The sequence below is a fragment of the Nylanderia fulva genome, unplaced genomic scaffold, assembly GCF_048542155.1.
Source record: "Nylanderia fulva isolate GAGA-0341 unplaced genomic scaffold, ASM4854215v1 Scaffold104, whole genome shotgun sequence".
In the NCBI taxonomy this organism is placed as follows: domain Eukaryota; kingdom Metazoa; phylum Arthropoda; class Insecta; order Hymenoptera; family Formicidae; genus Nylanderia; species Nylanderia fulva.
The window spans coordinates 224,680-239,339 of NW_028189237.1; the positions used below are offsets into that span (position 1 = coordinate 224,680).

General features: G+C 28.3%; 1 pseudogene across 1 annotated transcript; it reads right to left on the reverse strand.

Annotated features, from left to right (window-relative positions):
* Positions 1 to 723: 723 nt before the first annotated feature.
* On the reverse strand, positions 724 to 2,913 carry LOC114931187 (uncharacterized; annotated as a pseudogene). The gene is made up of 3 exons (XR_014925097.1): positions 2,843 to 2,913; positions 1,000 to 1,704; positions 724 to 848 (listed from the first exon to the last, which is right to left on the reverse strand). The product of XR_014925097.1 is annotated as an uncharacterized LOC114931187 (transcript).
* Positions 2,914 to 14,660: the final 11,747 nt, after the last annotated feature.

Genomic DNA, 14,660 nt, shown 5'->3' on the forward strand with positions numbered 1-14,660 from the left:
AGCAGCGGCCTCGTTTTAATATACATGTTATGTATATTCACGTGACATCGTGCGTATATCCATAAATGTATCTACATCAGCGTATGTCGTATGTATATACATCTGATGTAGATACATGGAATATATATTCATATGATATTCTATGTATATCCATAAATGTATGTAAATTTATGTATATTGTATGTATGTACGTAGTATGTACAGTATGTTTTTTCCATATTATGGATATTATATGTATATACATAGGATATTGAATGTTTACTGGGTATTTAACTAATAATAAAAAAATTTTTACACCTTATTTATTTGCTCGTTCAGTTGGCCTACTATATTTGATTTATTTAATTTGTTAATTTATACGAGCCTTTCATTAATTAATTTTAATAAACGCTGTATGTATAATTATATATAATTTTATACAATTTCTATTAAAATCATCTTATTAAATTCGTATAAAATATATAATTTTATACAAATTTTATACGATTTTAATAGAAGTTGTATTGTACATAGCTTGTACATAAAATTTTATATATTTCTATATTTTATAATTTATATTGTTATATATTATATATAAAAAACTTTCACCGAGATGCTCAATGCAATAGTCCATATGATATCAAAAACTAGAAAAATATTCTTATTGTGAAATGTTATACGATAAATATGTATTCTATTCTAGCAAAATTTGAAATAACAAGTTGTTTAGAATAACACAGCGTTTCACAAAATAGAGCAAACTTTTGTATGTAGCAGAAAATAATTCTTACTAGATCTTTTCCGTTTCTTATTATTGTCTTCATTTTCATATGATGTAGAAGTTTTTTCTGTGACACACGGAGATACATCTGAAATAAATAATTTATATTACAAAATTATGAAGAGCATCTAAGAATATATACAAAAACTGAACAAAGAATATATTATAAAATATGAGATTATTGTATATTTAATTATATCATTTTTGTATATAATAATTAAAACATCAATTTCTCTTACTTTTTGTAGTATTACTGTAGTCGGTATCATTACTGATGTTACAAAAATCGTTAAGATTTTCGACTTCACTATCTGATGAAGTTTCGTCACTCAAATTTTGTTCTCCTTGAACCGCTTCTAAATATTGAGAAATTTTTAAAATATCTCTGCTTGCCTGTGGCTGCCTATAGTGCTGTTTATGTATCTTATCTGCATGGCCCATAAATGTGGCCAACTCCGAAACTTCAACATCATTTAAATTCAATTGAATACAATGTGTCGCTATGTGTTTCCTTAATATGGTGCCGCGCAAAGTTGTAGAAGCACTTGAATTACATTCTTTTGCAAATTGGCGCATTAAAACACAAGCTCTAAGATATCTGTATCTATGGTTGCTAAAACCAGGCAATCCAAAGATATATGGATTTTTGCTTGGTACGTTAGCTTCTTTTCGCCATTTTAAAATTAAAGTAACACAATTGAATAATTCCTTAGATAATAAAACTGGCACAGTACGTCCTAATTTTCCGCGTATGCAAAATCTGATGTATTTTTCGGCAATTTTTTTATTTTCTGTTGATAATGAAATTATAAATATCGCTATTCACATTTTCACTTACTTTTTCGTAAGTATTAAAGTCTTCAATAAGTGCTCTTTCTATTTCTCCTGCTCGTCTTCGGTTAAATACGTGAATAGAGGTCAATGTAACTTGTGCTAAAGAGAGCCTTTAGAATAAGAAAAAGATTTTTGTAATTCCATGTAAGCTTCCATTCTCGTTTTTTTCAAATATTTATATAAAGCATTAATATCTTCTCGTGATGGGAGGATGATTTTTTTATGTCATTTGTGAGCTGTTTGAGTTTCTGTTACAGTTTTGTTCACACTTATTCCGATGTCAACAGTAAACAATTTCAAAAAATCTTTCGCAAATTTCTTCTTCTCTGCATTTTCTTTTTTAATACATTCTCCAATAAAGATGTTTCCTATTTGTTTAAGTAGTGTTGATAACGTAGATGCAGTAGCTGGTGCTTTATACATTTTTTCTTCATTGTTATAACCAGCGACTATATTGATTGCAGAGATGCAATAATCGTAAATTTTAGGATGATAAATCGATTGAAAGTCTTCGACATCTTTGTTAATTTTCTTCAGTGCCAATAAAAAACGTCCGAGAAGACGCAATCTGGCTCGAATCATATCATGTTGATGCTGGGCCTTGTATTTTGTGCACAATTTATTTGCATATACTATCTATAATTCGTCGTATCTTATAATACGTGTGACTTCGTCATCTCTCATTACAGGAAACACTATTTTTAATGTTTTATTTGCTAAGTGATGTAGTCTGCTCGTTACTCTTCTGCCCATAATCATAATAGTCTTATTTTTATTGAAATTTTTTTTCTGACAATAATGTGCATGGTAACGTATTGTATTTTTTGCAAAAAATCCTTTGCATTTTGAGCAAGCAATAAAATCCATGGCAGTCTTAGTGGAAATTACATTGGGCCGTCTAGATACAATTAATTTTCCGGTATTTACATTCTCGTTTGTATTAAATATGAAATTACCTTGTTTTCGAAGGATATCTATTATTTTCTTCCTTTCTTCATGTTTTTTGGGCAAAACAGCGAACTTTTTTACTTCATCTTTATCACGGTGCACTGTTATTAAGTGCCGCGCGAGTTGAGTTTGCAATTTAAAACAGAAAACACAACAGTTCTGTTTGGATTTAACGTTACTTTTATCAACAGACATTGCTTCATCATTGCATGCTGTATCAATTATACTTATTTTTGAAGTATCTAAACTGGATTGTGAGGATACAGATCTTTTTGTAGCTGATTCTTTTTGTAAGCTTACATTATTGTCATCTGATGATGTGCATTCATTTTCTGAAGGAGCGTACTCTGATCCATCATCACTATTTCCATGATCGTTATCTATATTTAACAACAGAGAAGAGAAAATGTGAATATATAAATAGATAAATTTAGATTATTTTTTCAAATGTAAATATATAACAGTTATTTTTGTAATTACGTTTATATTAAATAAAAATGCTTATAATACGATATACATTTTTATGTTAATAATTAAATCTCTAATAAGTTTAAACTTAATTGTACTGCGGATGTTGATGAACATGTACTTATTTTTTACTATGCAATTGTTTGTTGAATTTACTCATTGTTCAAAAGTAACATTTGGCAATTTATATTTACTATTTTTTTATAATTTTTATGCAACAAACTGACATATTTAATGTGTATACCATAAAATAAACAAAGTATTATATAAATAAATAATAGAAATAAAAATTACGTAAAATTTTTAAATATTATAAATACATATTTATAAATAGATATTTCAAACACTATATAAAGCCATTAAAATCTGTGCAACTACATCTATATAATATATATCAGGTTATTAAATGTTTCTGTTAGTTATAAAAAAAACAATCACTAAAAATTAATAAAGTTCACTCACAAAAAAAGTTTACACAAATATTTGCAATAAACAATTTTCAAAGAGGTATTGGATGCTTACTGATATTTTTTGACTGCTCATATCTTATTGACAAGTAATGGATATGCATATATCAATCGATAGATCTCTAAAACCAGTTATATGTACATGAATACCTCAGTATCTTCTTACATTGATAGATTTATTATAAAACGTAATTCTACATCGGTGCAATAGAAAATCTAGAGTTTTAAAATACACATTTAAATCATAACATTTGAGGAACAATTAAAAACTAATTATAAGAGACATTTACTCTTAATGACAAAATGAAATATTATATAACGAAAACTATCCTAAAGTACTTTATATATTTAAGTGTTTTAATAATTACTAGACAACACAAGCGCGCGCTTCGCGCGCGCCATTTATTCTGTTATAAATTATATATTTTTAATGACATATATACTTACTTTATGAACATAATTAACTTCTTGATACAGCTGTCAAAATTGAAATAACAATCAAAGTAAGTGTGGCGAGGGAAGAAATAACATTTTGCAAAAAAGGCAGTAATAGTTTGATGGATTCAAGTATCCAATATATATAGAAAAATATACAATAATTATATATTATATAAATAAACATATACATTATAATAAATGTTCAAAAAAGTCAAGATGATCTTGTCCTGACTATGCCAACGTCATCCAATGTCAAAATAATAAGATCTGTAATTAGATCTTCATAAACTCTGCAACTTTTATCCAAATTACTTTTCTGTATAACTTATTATTTTCTACATTTTCCAGGGATTCTTTGTTCTCAGCATGTACACACACACACACGCACACGCACACACACACACACGCACACACATGTATGTATGTATGTATGTATGTATATATGTATATATAATATATGTATGCATGCTTATGTAAGTATATATTGTAAGAAATCGAGATTATTAAAAGAAGAATTAAGTAAAGTATTTAATTACGGATGACCGTTAAAAGTTTTAACTGTTCTTAGAAAGCGCGGAAAGTACGAAGGTTCGAGAAAGGTGTTTGAAAGTCACTCAACAAAAATATTCACGTAAAGACAAAGACTGCTATTTATTTCGTAAGACTCCCGTATACAAAAATCAACTATCTTTTAGGTATACTGCTCGAAGGAGAGTCCCGGGTTTCTCAGCTCGCTAGTTTAAATACCTTTTGACTCTCCCGCGCGCGCCGCTTTAGTTTGCGCCCTTTACGCTTATCGCCGAGGGCAGCAGTTATCGGGGACAGTTAGCTGTCGTATCGGCGCGTGCGCAATCAGCCGATCGGTGGCGATTGCTTTCAATATGAATATATATATACACATATATATATATATATATATATGTACCACACATATACAGGATGTTCAAAAAGTATAGAAGCACCTGAATTATTCCAAAAATATGCAAGATAAAAAAATGTTTTAAACAAAAGTTGCAGGACTTCAAATAAAGCATTATGTAACAATATCAGTATGACCTTGAACAGCGTCGTCAAGGTCACGTAAAGATCACTTTACATTTTTTAATGGAAATCTCCACTTTTTATTACATATTCTTATAGTTCAGTTTTAGAATTTTTCAAAACACAATAATAAAGTATTTTTTTTAGTTATTAGATCTGAAGTTTATAGAATTTTAACATAAAATACAAAATATCTGGTAAAACATTCAGTTTTCGGTAATTTTACTTTAATATTTTTATGTACAGAACAATAAGACCAATTAATTGATATAAGAAAAACACAGAGTTGATTTTAAAAAAGTAAGTAATTTGCAATATAATATTTTTTTTTTATATGAATGAAAAAATATTTTGTTATAGTGTTTTGAAAAGTTCTCGAGCGAAGCTACAAGAATATGGAAATGCAGAGAAAGTTACATTAAATATACCGGGTTTTTCAGGAAGAATAATTAACATTCTAGAACATAATAAATACAGATTATTTTAAGTTTATATAAGCATGTATTTTGTTCTGGACGCGGTTATAAAAATACAACGTGATTAGTTTTAAGAACGAATGAATTTATTTAAAAGTAGCAAATTTTATGTTTACAATTATATTATACATATAAAACAATTAAATTTTATAATTTTGATTAATTAATAGTAACATTTTGAAATTCTTCTCTCTTTATTCTTGTTTGCTTTTTTTCTTGATCTGACACTAAAAGATATTCTAATAAATAAATAAATAAACATATATGCACATATATGCATATATAAAATGTAATTATTGTATAATATATATGCAATTTTATATATAGTATTATGTATATAGTTATATTATATTATATACAAAGTGTTTCAAGAAGAATGATTAGCAGTCTAAAGTATAGAAATATGAGATTGTATACCTTATTTTAAGCAATAAAGTTTATATAAACATGTGTTTCATTTGTGAACGTGGTTATAAAACTACAACGTGTTCAGTCTTAAGAACAAATACATTTTTTTTTACTTAATAGAAGCAAATTTTATGAAACAATTACATTAAATTTTAAGCTTACAATTTTAAATAATTAATTTAAATTAATATTAATTAGTAAACAATAATTTAAATTAATTAACAATAAATTTGGCATAAATGTAAACATAAAACATTTTAATTACACCAGAAACAAAAAATTTCAAATTAACGCAAAACTTATTAAATGTGACCTAATGTTTACATTTGTATTCGGATAGTAACAGAAAACGACAAAAATTAATTAATTAATTAATTAATTATTGTTTCATAGTATTTATTTCTCCAAAATTAATAAATGTGTTTGATCTTTAAAATTGAACACATTTTATCTTTAAAACCGTCCAAAATAAGATGTTTGTATAAATTTGTTTGCTTAAAATAATTCATACAATCATGTTCTAGAATATAACCATAGAATATTGATCATTCCTTGAAACATCTTGTATATGTATATAGGATATACCACCAAAAATAGCTATTCTCTTTTATTTTTTAAACTAAAAGAGATAGACTATAATATACATATCAAATTAAATGGTCCAATCTGAATTCTATTGTAAGCATACCCAAGTAAGAAACAAATATATAAAAAATGTTTAAAACTCATTTCAAAGATATTTTTAAAATGTTAAAATAATTGGTTAAGTCCCTTTTTATATAAGTCACATTTTAAAAAAACGTTTACCTTAATGTTAATTCAATATAAATATTTATTTAACATTTATTAAATATTTAATTAAGACATTTCTATCAGGCTCTCAATATTAAATATAATGATAGAAAGGCTGTAAGAACCGAACGCGGATGTTGCTGCGTGTATTCCGACGAAAATTAATTTTTCATCGGAAATAAATAATTATATGCACAAGGCACGAATTTTACTTGGTCACTGCCAAGACTTAAATATATGGAATAATCTCATCTTTGAGATTTAATTCCATTGAACCCCCTCTGACCCCCCTTAAAGAAATAAATGCGAGAAAAATATAGATCCGAAAGTGGCTGAATCGGGAATCGAACCCGAGAACCTTATATTTAAGAGAACCAAAATATTTAATATTTTATTATTAAAATATTAATAAAATAAATGTTTATTTAACGTTTATTACATATTTATTTTATTAATATTTTTAAAAAATATAAAAATTTATTAATATTTTTTAAAAATATATAAAATATTTAATAAACGTTAAATTAATATTTATAATACATTAACATATAAAAGTAAACTTTTTTTAATGAATAAAAAGGGACTTAACCAATTATTTTAACATTTTTTAAATAGCTTTTAAAATGAGTTTTAAACATTTTTTATACATTTATTTGCTACTTCGTAGTGGTTGCTTACTGAAGCTGTTTATGTAAACAAATGGAAAAGTTTGCACTCTCTGTTTCTCTCTACGCAGATATAAGGTGAATCAAAAATATTGTTTTCAAAATTTGTGAGCTTGTTCCTTTTTATGCAAGAATACACAAATTTTTTAAACATACTTTTGACTCACCTTGTACACACACACCGATTACACTTATTACTTTTAATGATGATATAATTTTTACCTGTTGTGATGAATTTTCTTCAAATTTCTTTTTCTTTAACGTGCGATTAACATTTATTATTCTAGTCAAAGACATTCGCTCTTCTAATTTCTTAATGTCTTTTAGACTTTGTACTGAAAAGTACGATGGATCAACTGTAAATAATTATTACACAGTTATTATATATAAAAATAAAATATATATGTATAATTTCGAAAAAGAATAAAGGTATTAACATATAATCATAAAAAAATTGCTGTGAAATGTGTGTGTATACGAAGGAAAGGGAACAAGGAAATCATTTTAAACAATTACTTAAATATTTAATAATGTTATTGAATTTAAAATTTGTTAATTTAATGTTGTTTGAAAATTTGTAAGTTCAAAAAATAAATGAATTTATCGATAATTCTTTAATTTAGTTGATAATCGAAGATATAAATTTATTGACATTTTTTGATTTACAAAAACATTTTTAAGAAGCCCTTAAATTTATTATTATATTTTTTTTAAACACCATGATTACGAAATCAAAATATCAAAGCAGGAAAGTTTAAAATTAATGAAATTGAAATTAATAATAATAATAATAAATAGTTAAACATTTCCTACTTGCATATTGCATCTCGCCAATTACTTTAATTTTATCTCCTTTCATAAGTTCATAATCGTTTTCATCAAAATTTATAATATGTACTTCTAATTTAAAGTACCCATCAGTGATAGATCCACATCCAATTTTCTTATTTAAATTAGTTTTATAAATTGGCCCAAAATTGGACTTTATATAGCCCTCTAATGCTATAAAAGAAAAAATATATAAACATATATAAATATATAAACATATACATATACAGAGTGAGTCTAATAGAAAATTCATTACGTTCTTCTCAGAAAGAAAAGGTTAAAGATATATATATATATATATATATATATATATATATAAAGGAAGATGTAAAGAATAATATATATTATCAAAATTATAGGTTTAAAAATATCTATTTACAAATCTTATCACTTTGACCTTAAATGGTGTTGCCAAGGTCAAAACAAAAACTTGAATTTTTTAAATAAAATCACCATACTTTTTTTATACAAATTGATTTCTATAATATTCTGTATAAAAAGTTATAAGAGTAAAAAAGTCAAAAAGTGAAAAGTTTACGAGATATTTCATATTTTAATTTGACATAATCTTACATAAATTATGAAATAATCTTGTAAAATATTCATTTTTCGATAATCTTATCCTAATACTTTTATGTACAAAATGGCTTTTAGTTGAAAATTACATATTTTTTCTTAAAAACAATTATGTATTTTCTCTAGACTAATCGATTTTTCTCATTATTTTATTCATAAAAATATGAAGATAAGATTATCAAAAAATGAATATTTTAAGAGAAATTTCACAGTTCATGTAAGATTATGTAAAATTAAAATATAAAATATTTTATAATCTATATATTCACTTTTTAATCATCCTACTCTTTTATAACTTCTTATACAGAATATTACAAGGAATCAATTTATAAAATAATAAAAATATATAATGATCTTATTTAAAAAATTCAAGATGTTTTTACTTTGACCTTGGCAACGTCATCCAAGATCAAAGTGATAAGATTTGTAAATCGATATTTTAAACCCTAATTTTGAAAATAGATATTTTCTATATCTTTCCCTATCTCTAATCGTTTTTGAAAAAAACGTGGTGGACTTTTTATCAGACTCATCCTGTATATGTATATATTCAAGATGTTTGATTTAATCGGTCTACACCAATATTTCGAAAAATATAGAAAATACGAAAAAAATGTTTTATAAAAAAGTTTTATGACTTTGAGGGGGACAGATAGGATATCATTGGTTTGATCTTGCATAATCGTTTGAATCTTACGTGAAGGTCACTTTCAGTTTCTTAAATGGAAACCCTTATTTTTTAATGCATATTCTTGTAGTTGCTTATTTCGAGAGCTTTCCAAAACACTATAATAAAATACTTTCCTCTTAAGTACTTTTTGAGATATAAAGCTTAAAGTTTACAATTTTTTAACATAAAACATACAATATCTTGTAAAATATTCAGTTTTCCATAATCTTACTTTAATACTTTTATGCACGGAATAATGAGACCAATTAATTGATATAAAGAAAACAAAAGTATTTAAAAAAAATGTAAGTAATTTGCCACTGCAGCTGCACACTTTTTTTTAATGCAAATATGTATTTTTTTACACTAATTGATTGATTTCATTATTCTATGCATAAAAGTATTAAAGTAAAATTGCTGAAAACTGAATGTTTCACAAGATATTTTGTATTTTATGTAACTCAAGAAATATTTAAGAGAAAAATATTTTATTATATTATTTTGGAAAGCTTTCGAGATAAGCTACAAGAATAAGTATTCAAAAATAGGAGCTTCCATTTAAAAAATAGAAGTTGATCTTCATGTGACCTTCAAACAATTATCCAAAATCAAACTAATGATACCATTTTTCGTTTCCCTTGTAGTTATAAAACTTTGGTATAAAACATTTTTTTTGTATTTTCAATACTTTTCGAAATATTAAATAGTATTATGAGAAATGAATAAAAATAAAAAGAATAATAATAAACAATTCATGAGTATGAGAAGGCATAAGATTGAATTGTAATTTACCGACTCTTGATGATGTATTCATTACATCACAAAACTCCACAAGCTCCGGTTCGATTAAATTGGTTCGTTCCATATTATATTTCCCCAAATTGGAGATTGTTGTATTACTCTGGATCTGTAGCTCGTAGGGCACATTGCCGTTATTATATCGTGAAATTTTAGGAGTACGAGCCTGCACTCCGTCTAAATGAATAATCTATAATATAAATTTTATATTAATTAAAAATATACAAATAATTAACTTATTGAATTAAAATTAAATTTGAAGAATTTCTTAAATAAATAACATACGTATATATATATATGTATTTATTTATTTTTTATGTTCCTTTTGTATGTTTCTTTCGTAAAAAATTCGAAAATTTATATTATTTAAAAAATTCAAAATTTCATGAAAAATGATCACCGATCTTCATTAAATTTAATAGCAACCATTTTTATTCTTTAATGATACTCTATTCAAGTTCTTTATTCTTTAATGATACTCTATTCAAGTAAAAGAATTTACCTCGATATGTCAAAATTTATAGAAGTTAGAACAATCACAAACATTTATCGAAAAATTAAAATTGCATTAAAATTTAAAATACTATATAAATTTTTATAAAAATGGTAATAAATAAAAGTATTGTACTATTTTACTTGTATGCCAAAGTGGAGTGCCGTAGCTCAAACAATTCTTGAAACGTTTAAATTTTCGGAAAAATGAGTCGGCAGACATACTATATATACATTATACATACATACATACATACACATAGATATTTTTTAATGTAATTTTTTGATGGTTTGGAAAATTCTGAACACATTGATCTGAAAGATTTTTTCACGAAAACTAAGTTTCCTCTATGAGAAAGCAAAAAGAGAAAACAAATACTCACGTGGTTTAATTTTACATGTGGTTCTACGGGTGTAATATCGTCATTCCACACGACAACTTGTACTTGCCTCCCTTCGCCATTATTAATATAAAATTTAAAAACTTTATATTGTTTCTTGTCGCCAACATAACGTGAGGCTTCAATACCGTCTACAAAGCCTACTACCTCACTACAAAAATAAAGAAATTAAAAAGTATAAAGAAAGTAAAGAGAAATTAAAGTAGTAAAAAATTTAAAAAATTAAAAAATAAAAATAAAAAATTTTACATATTATATAATATGTAAATAATTATTTAATACTCTTCCAGTATTTTTATATATTTTTTAATAGAAAAATATATTAAAAAAATAAATTATATTTATATATTATATATGTGTGTAACGTATACTTTTTAGAAAGTATGAAAAATGGAGAATTTCCTTAGATTCAACTCAAAAAAATGCCAAACTGTCTTTTAATAAAACCATAGAAATTATGTTTCAATTAAATTTTTAATTAAATTAAATTATAAAATATTCTTTTAAATTTAAATTTAAAGATATAAGACAGGCAGTAAGAGCCAACTCGCGGATGACAGTGCGTTATCCTAACGAAACTAAATTTTTCGTTAGGATTAAGTATCTGTGCACAAGGCACCAAATTTTACTTGGTCACGGCCAAGATTTAAAATATGAAATAATCTCATATTTGAGATTTAATTTCAATATCCCTTTCACCCCCCTACGGAAATAAGTAAATGCAAGAGAAAAATATAGATCCGAAAGTCGCTGAATCGGGAATCGAACCCGAGACCTTTCGCTTGCCGGGCGACTGCTCTTCCAACTGAGCCTTGGCTAAATCTTGGCCGTGACCAAGTAAAATTTGGTGCCTTGTGCACAGATACTTAATCCTAACGAAAAATTTAGTTTCGTTAGGATAACGCACTGTCATCCGCGAGTTGGCTCTTACTGCCTGTCTTATATCTTTAAATTTATATTTATATTACAGAGCCTTGTTAAAACTCTTAACTTTTAAATTTAATTATTAGAAATTAAACTATTTGATTTTATATATAAACGACCACATCAAAACACATTTTAACTCATGGACAATAAAAAAAGAAAGAAATTCGAATGGAAAAAAACACTACATTAGAAATTGAAGAAAAAAGCGACTGAAAAATCAGACACAAGTTAGTGTCGAAACGTCTCGCGTATTTTATTTTATATTTATATTTGTTTGAAACGCATAATAGAAAACTACTTGTGTAATAAAATATTATATTTTTAAATGGAATATTCTAGAATATTCGCTTCCGATCGCAAGTCAACAGGCATATCGTTTTTTATGTTTTTTTCTGGAAAACATATCGCGACACAAATTATCCTGTCGTATAAAAACACGCTCGAAATATAAACAATTAACGGTGTCGCAACCGTTCCGCCGAATAATTATATTTTCTTGAGCATGCGCGGCTTCTCACGGGCGCCTCGTTTCGCCAATAATCATCGTGATTGCCAGCTCGCGCATGCTTTCTAACAGCCGTTGTCCTGTCAAATTTTACGCGTAATACGCTCAGGTCACCTCGCGCAACTTTAAAAAGACGCAAATTATTGGCGCGTCACACGAAGGTGGGCTCCGCTCCGGAAATTATAAATGAGGAGCTCTCACCCCGCTTGCCAGCTTTATCGCTTTTCCGTCGTGAAAACATATCGCAAACCGCTTATCAGATAAACCGCAAAATTCGTTGACGACCGCCGCTATTCCGCACTTTGATTTTTGATTCCGATTTCACTGTAAAGATAATTAAGGTTTTGTAATAAGTTGTTATAGTATTTTGTCAATACGTGTGTGATATTATTAAAGTCTTTGTTTTACAAAAAGTGACTCAGCCTTGTGCAGCGCGATCCTTTGTTCACGCAGCGCGTTCGCGAACATATTTCTGGTCCTTCGAGCCGGATACTTCTCGCCGGCACCCGCAAGTTTGTGAACGTGACTTCGTGTAGTTCGTGGGCGCTCTTAGTTCACCATGGATGTGAACACGTTGATCGACTGTCAACTCAACGTGAGATCCAGGTCCGCATTTCACGTTCCGTGGAATATTTGAAGAAGCTGGGCACCACCAACATCACCGCCAGTGCCGTATCCACACGCACCAGAATCTTAGATCAGCTGTGGACGAAATTCGAGACACAGCATGATCTCATTCGAGCGGCTCTGAAAGAAAAATTTTGCGAGAGGCGATTACTACAAGTCGGAGTTACATGGCGATACGGAAAATCTGTACGTTGCACAACGCAGTACTTTAGATAGTTATACCGAACATTTTTCGGAAGCCGAACGTGTCTCCATCCGTCGACGTCGCATCAAAGTCTTCGCTGCCGCGCATCAAGTTGCCGCCGTTCTCTGGCGCCTACGCTGACTGGCCATCCTTTCGCGATCTCTTCCTGTCAGTCGTGAGCAGCAATTCAATCTCGAACATTGAGCGCCTTCATCACCTCCCGCTCGTGTCTGACAGGTCCGGCTGAAAAGTTGATAAAGTCACTACCTGTCACGAGTGACAACTACGATCGCGCTTGGGCAATCTGGGACAAGCACTACAAAACAAAGAGGATAAGATAAACGTTTCGACTGTAACGACATTCTTTTTAAATCATGCTAATATGTAAAAAAATTAATTTGGTCATATCGCCCTTATTATAAATACAACTTTATGAGATTCATATGGGGAACGCAGTACAAAATTCATGTTTGTTGGCTTGAGTTAGAGCGTCAGATTTCTGTATGTCATGCTGTTATATTACGTGACGACAACTGTGAACCAATGAGATATAGCCGCTCAAATATTACATTTTAGATTTTTAATAAATAGTATTAACTGACTTGTTTGTCACGAACATAACACTTTTTTAAAAAATTATTTCTTTTTGAATAACATAATCACAATGGTACTATGTGTAATATGTTTACTATCGCTACTGTCGATGATATCTTGGTTTGCTTGCCGGAAATCAAGTCACATATTTAGTAGAAAAATTTAATGATTGTCACGATAGATGAAAATTCACAATAGAAAAAGAGATATAACGTAGCAATAAGTTTTTAGTGATAGCTCACTCACAATTATAAAATAACATAATTATATAGATTGGTTCAGAAAAAAACATTTTCCGGGTAGAAACACTCTCATATCATTCAAATCATCCTATATGCCACAAAAAAAGTGTAATATAAGTAGTATAGTGGGCACTATGGCCCGTCGTAACAAACCCCCACCACCGACCCGTCTGGCGCCGAGTCTTATCTTATCTTTCCCCCACCACCGGCGTCTGGTTTTTCCGAGTGTGGGTGTAGGGGGAGAGGGGTGTTGGAGAAAAAAAAATGGCGACTGGCCCCGAAAGGTGGGGATGAGAATTTTTTTTTTTTTTTTTTTCTGATTTCCTCTGGATTTGAACCTGGGGCCTTCGTGTTTCCGAGCAGGGTCCTAGTATGTTGAGCTAAACGAGATCTTACTAGTCTAAGGATTAGATGAGGTATTTAAGCTAAAGTTGCGTAGGGTACGGTATGGGGGTACGGGTATACGTATGGCAAGGATAGCTCGTCGAATCAAATGGTCGATATTGGACGGGGTGGGGT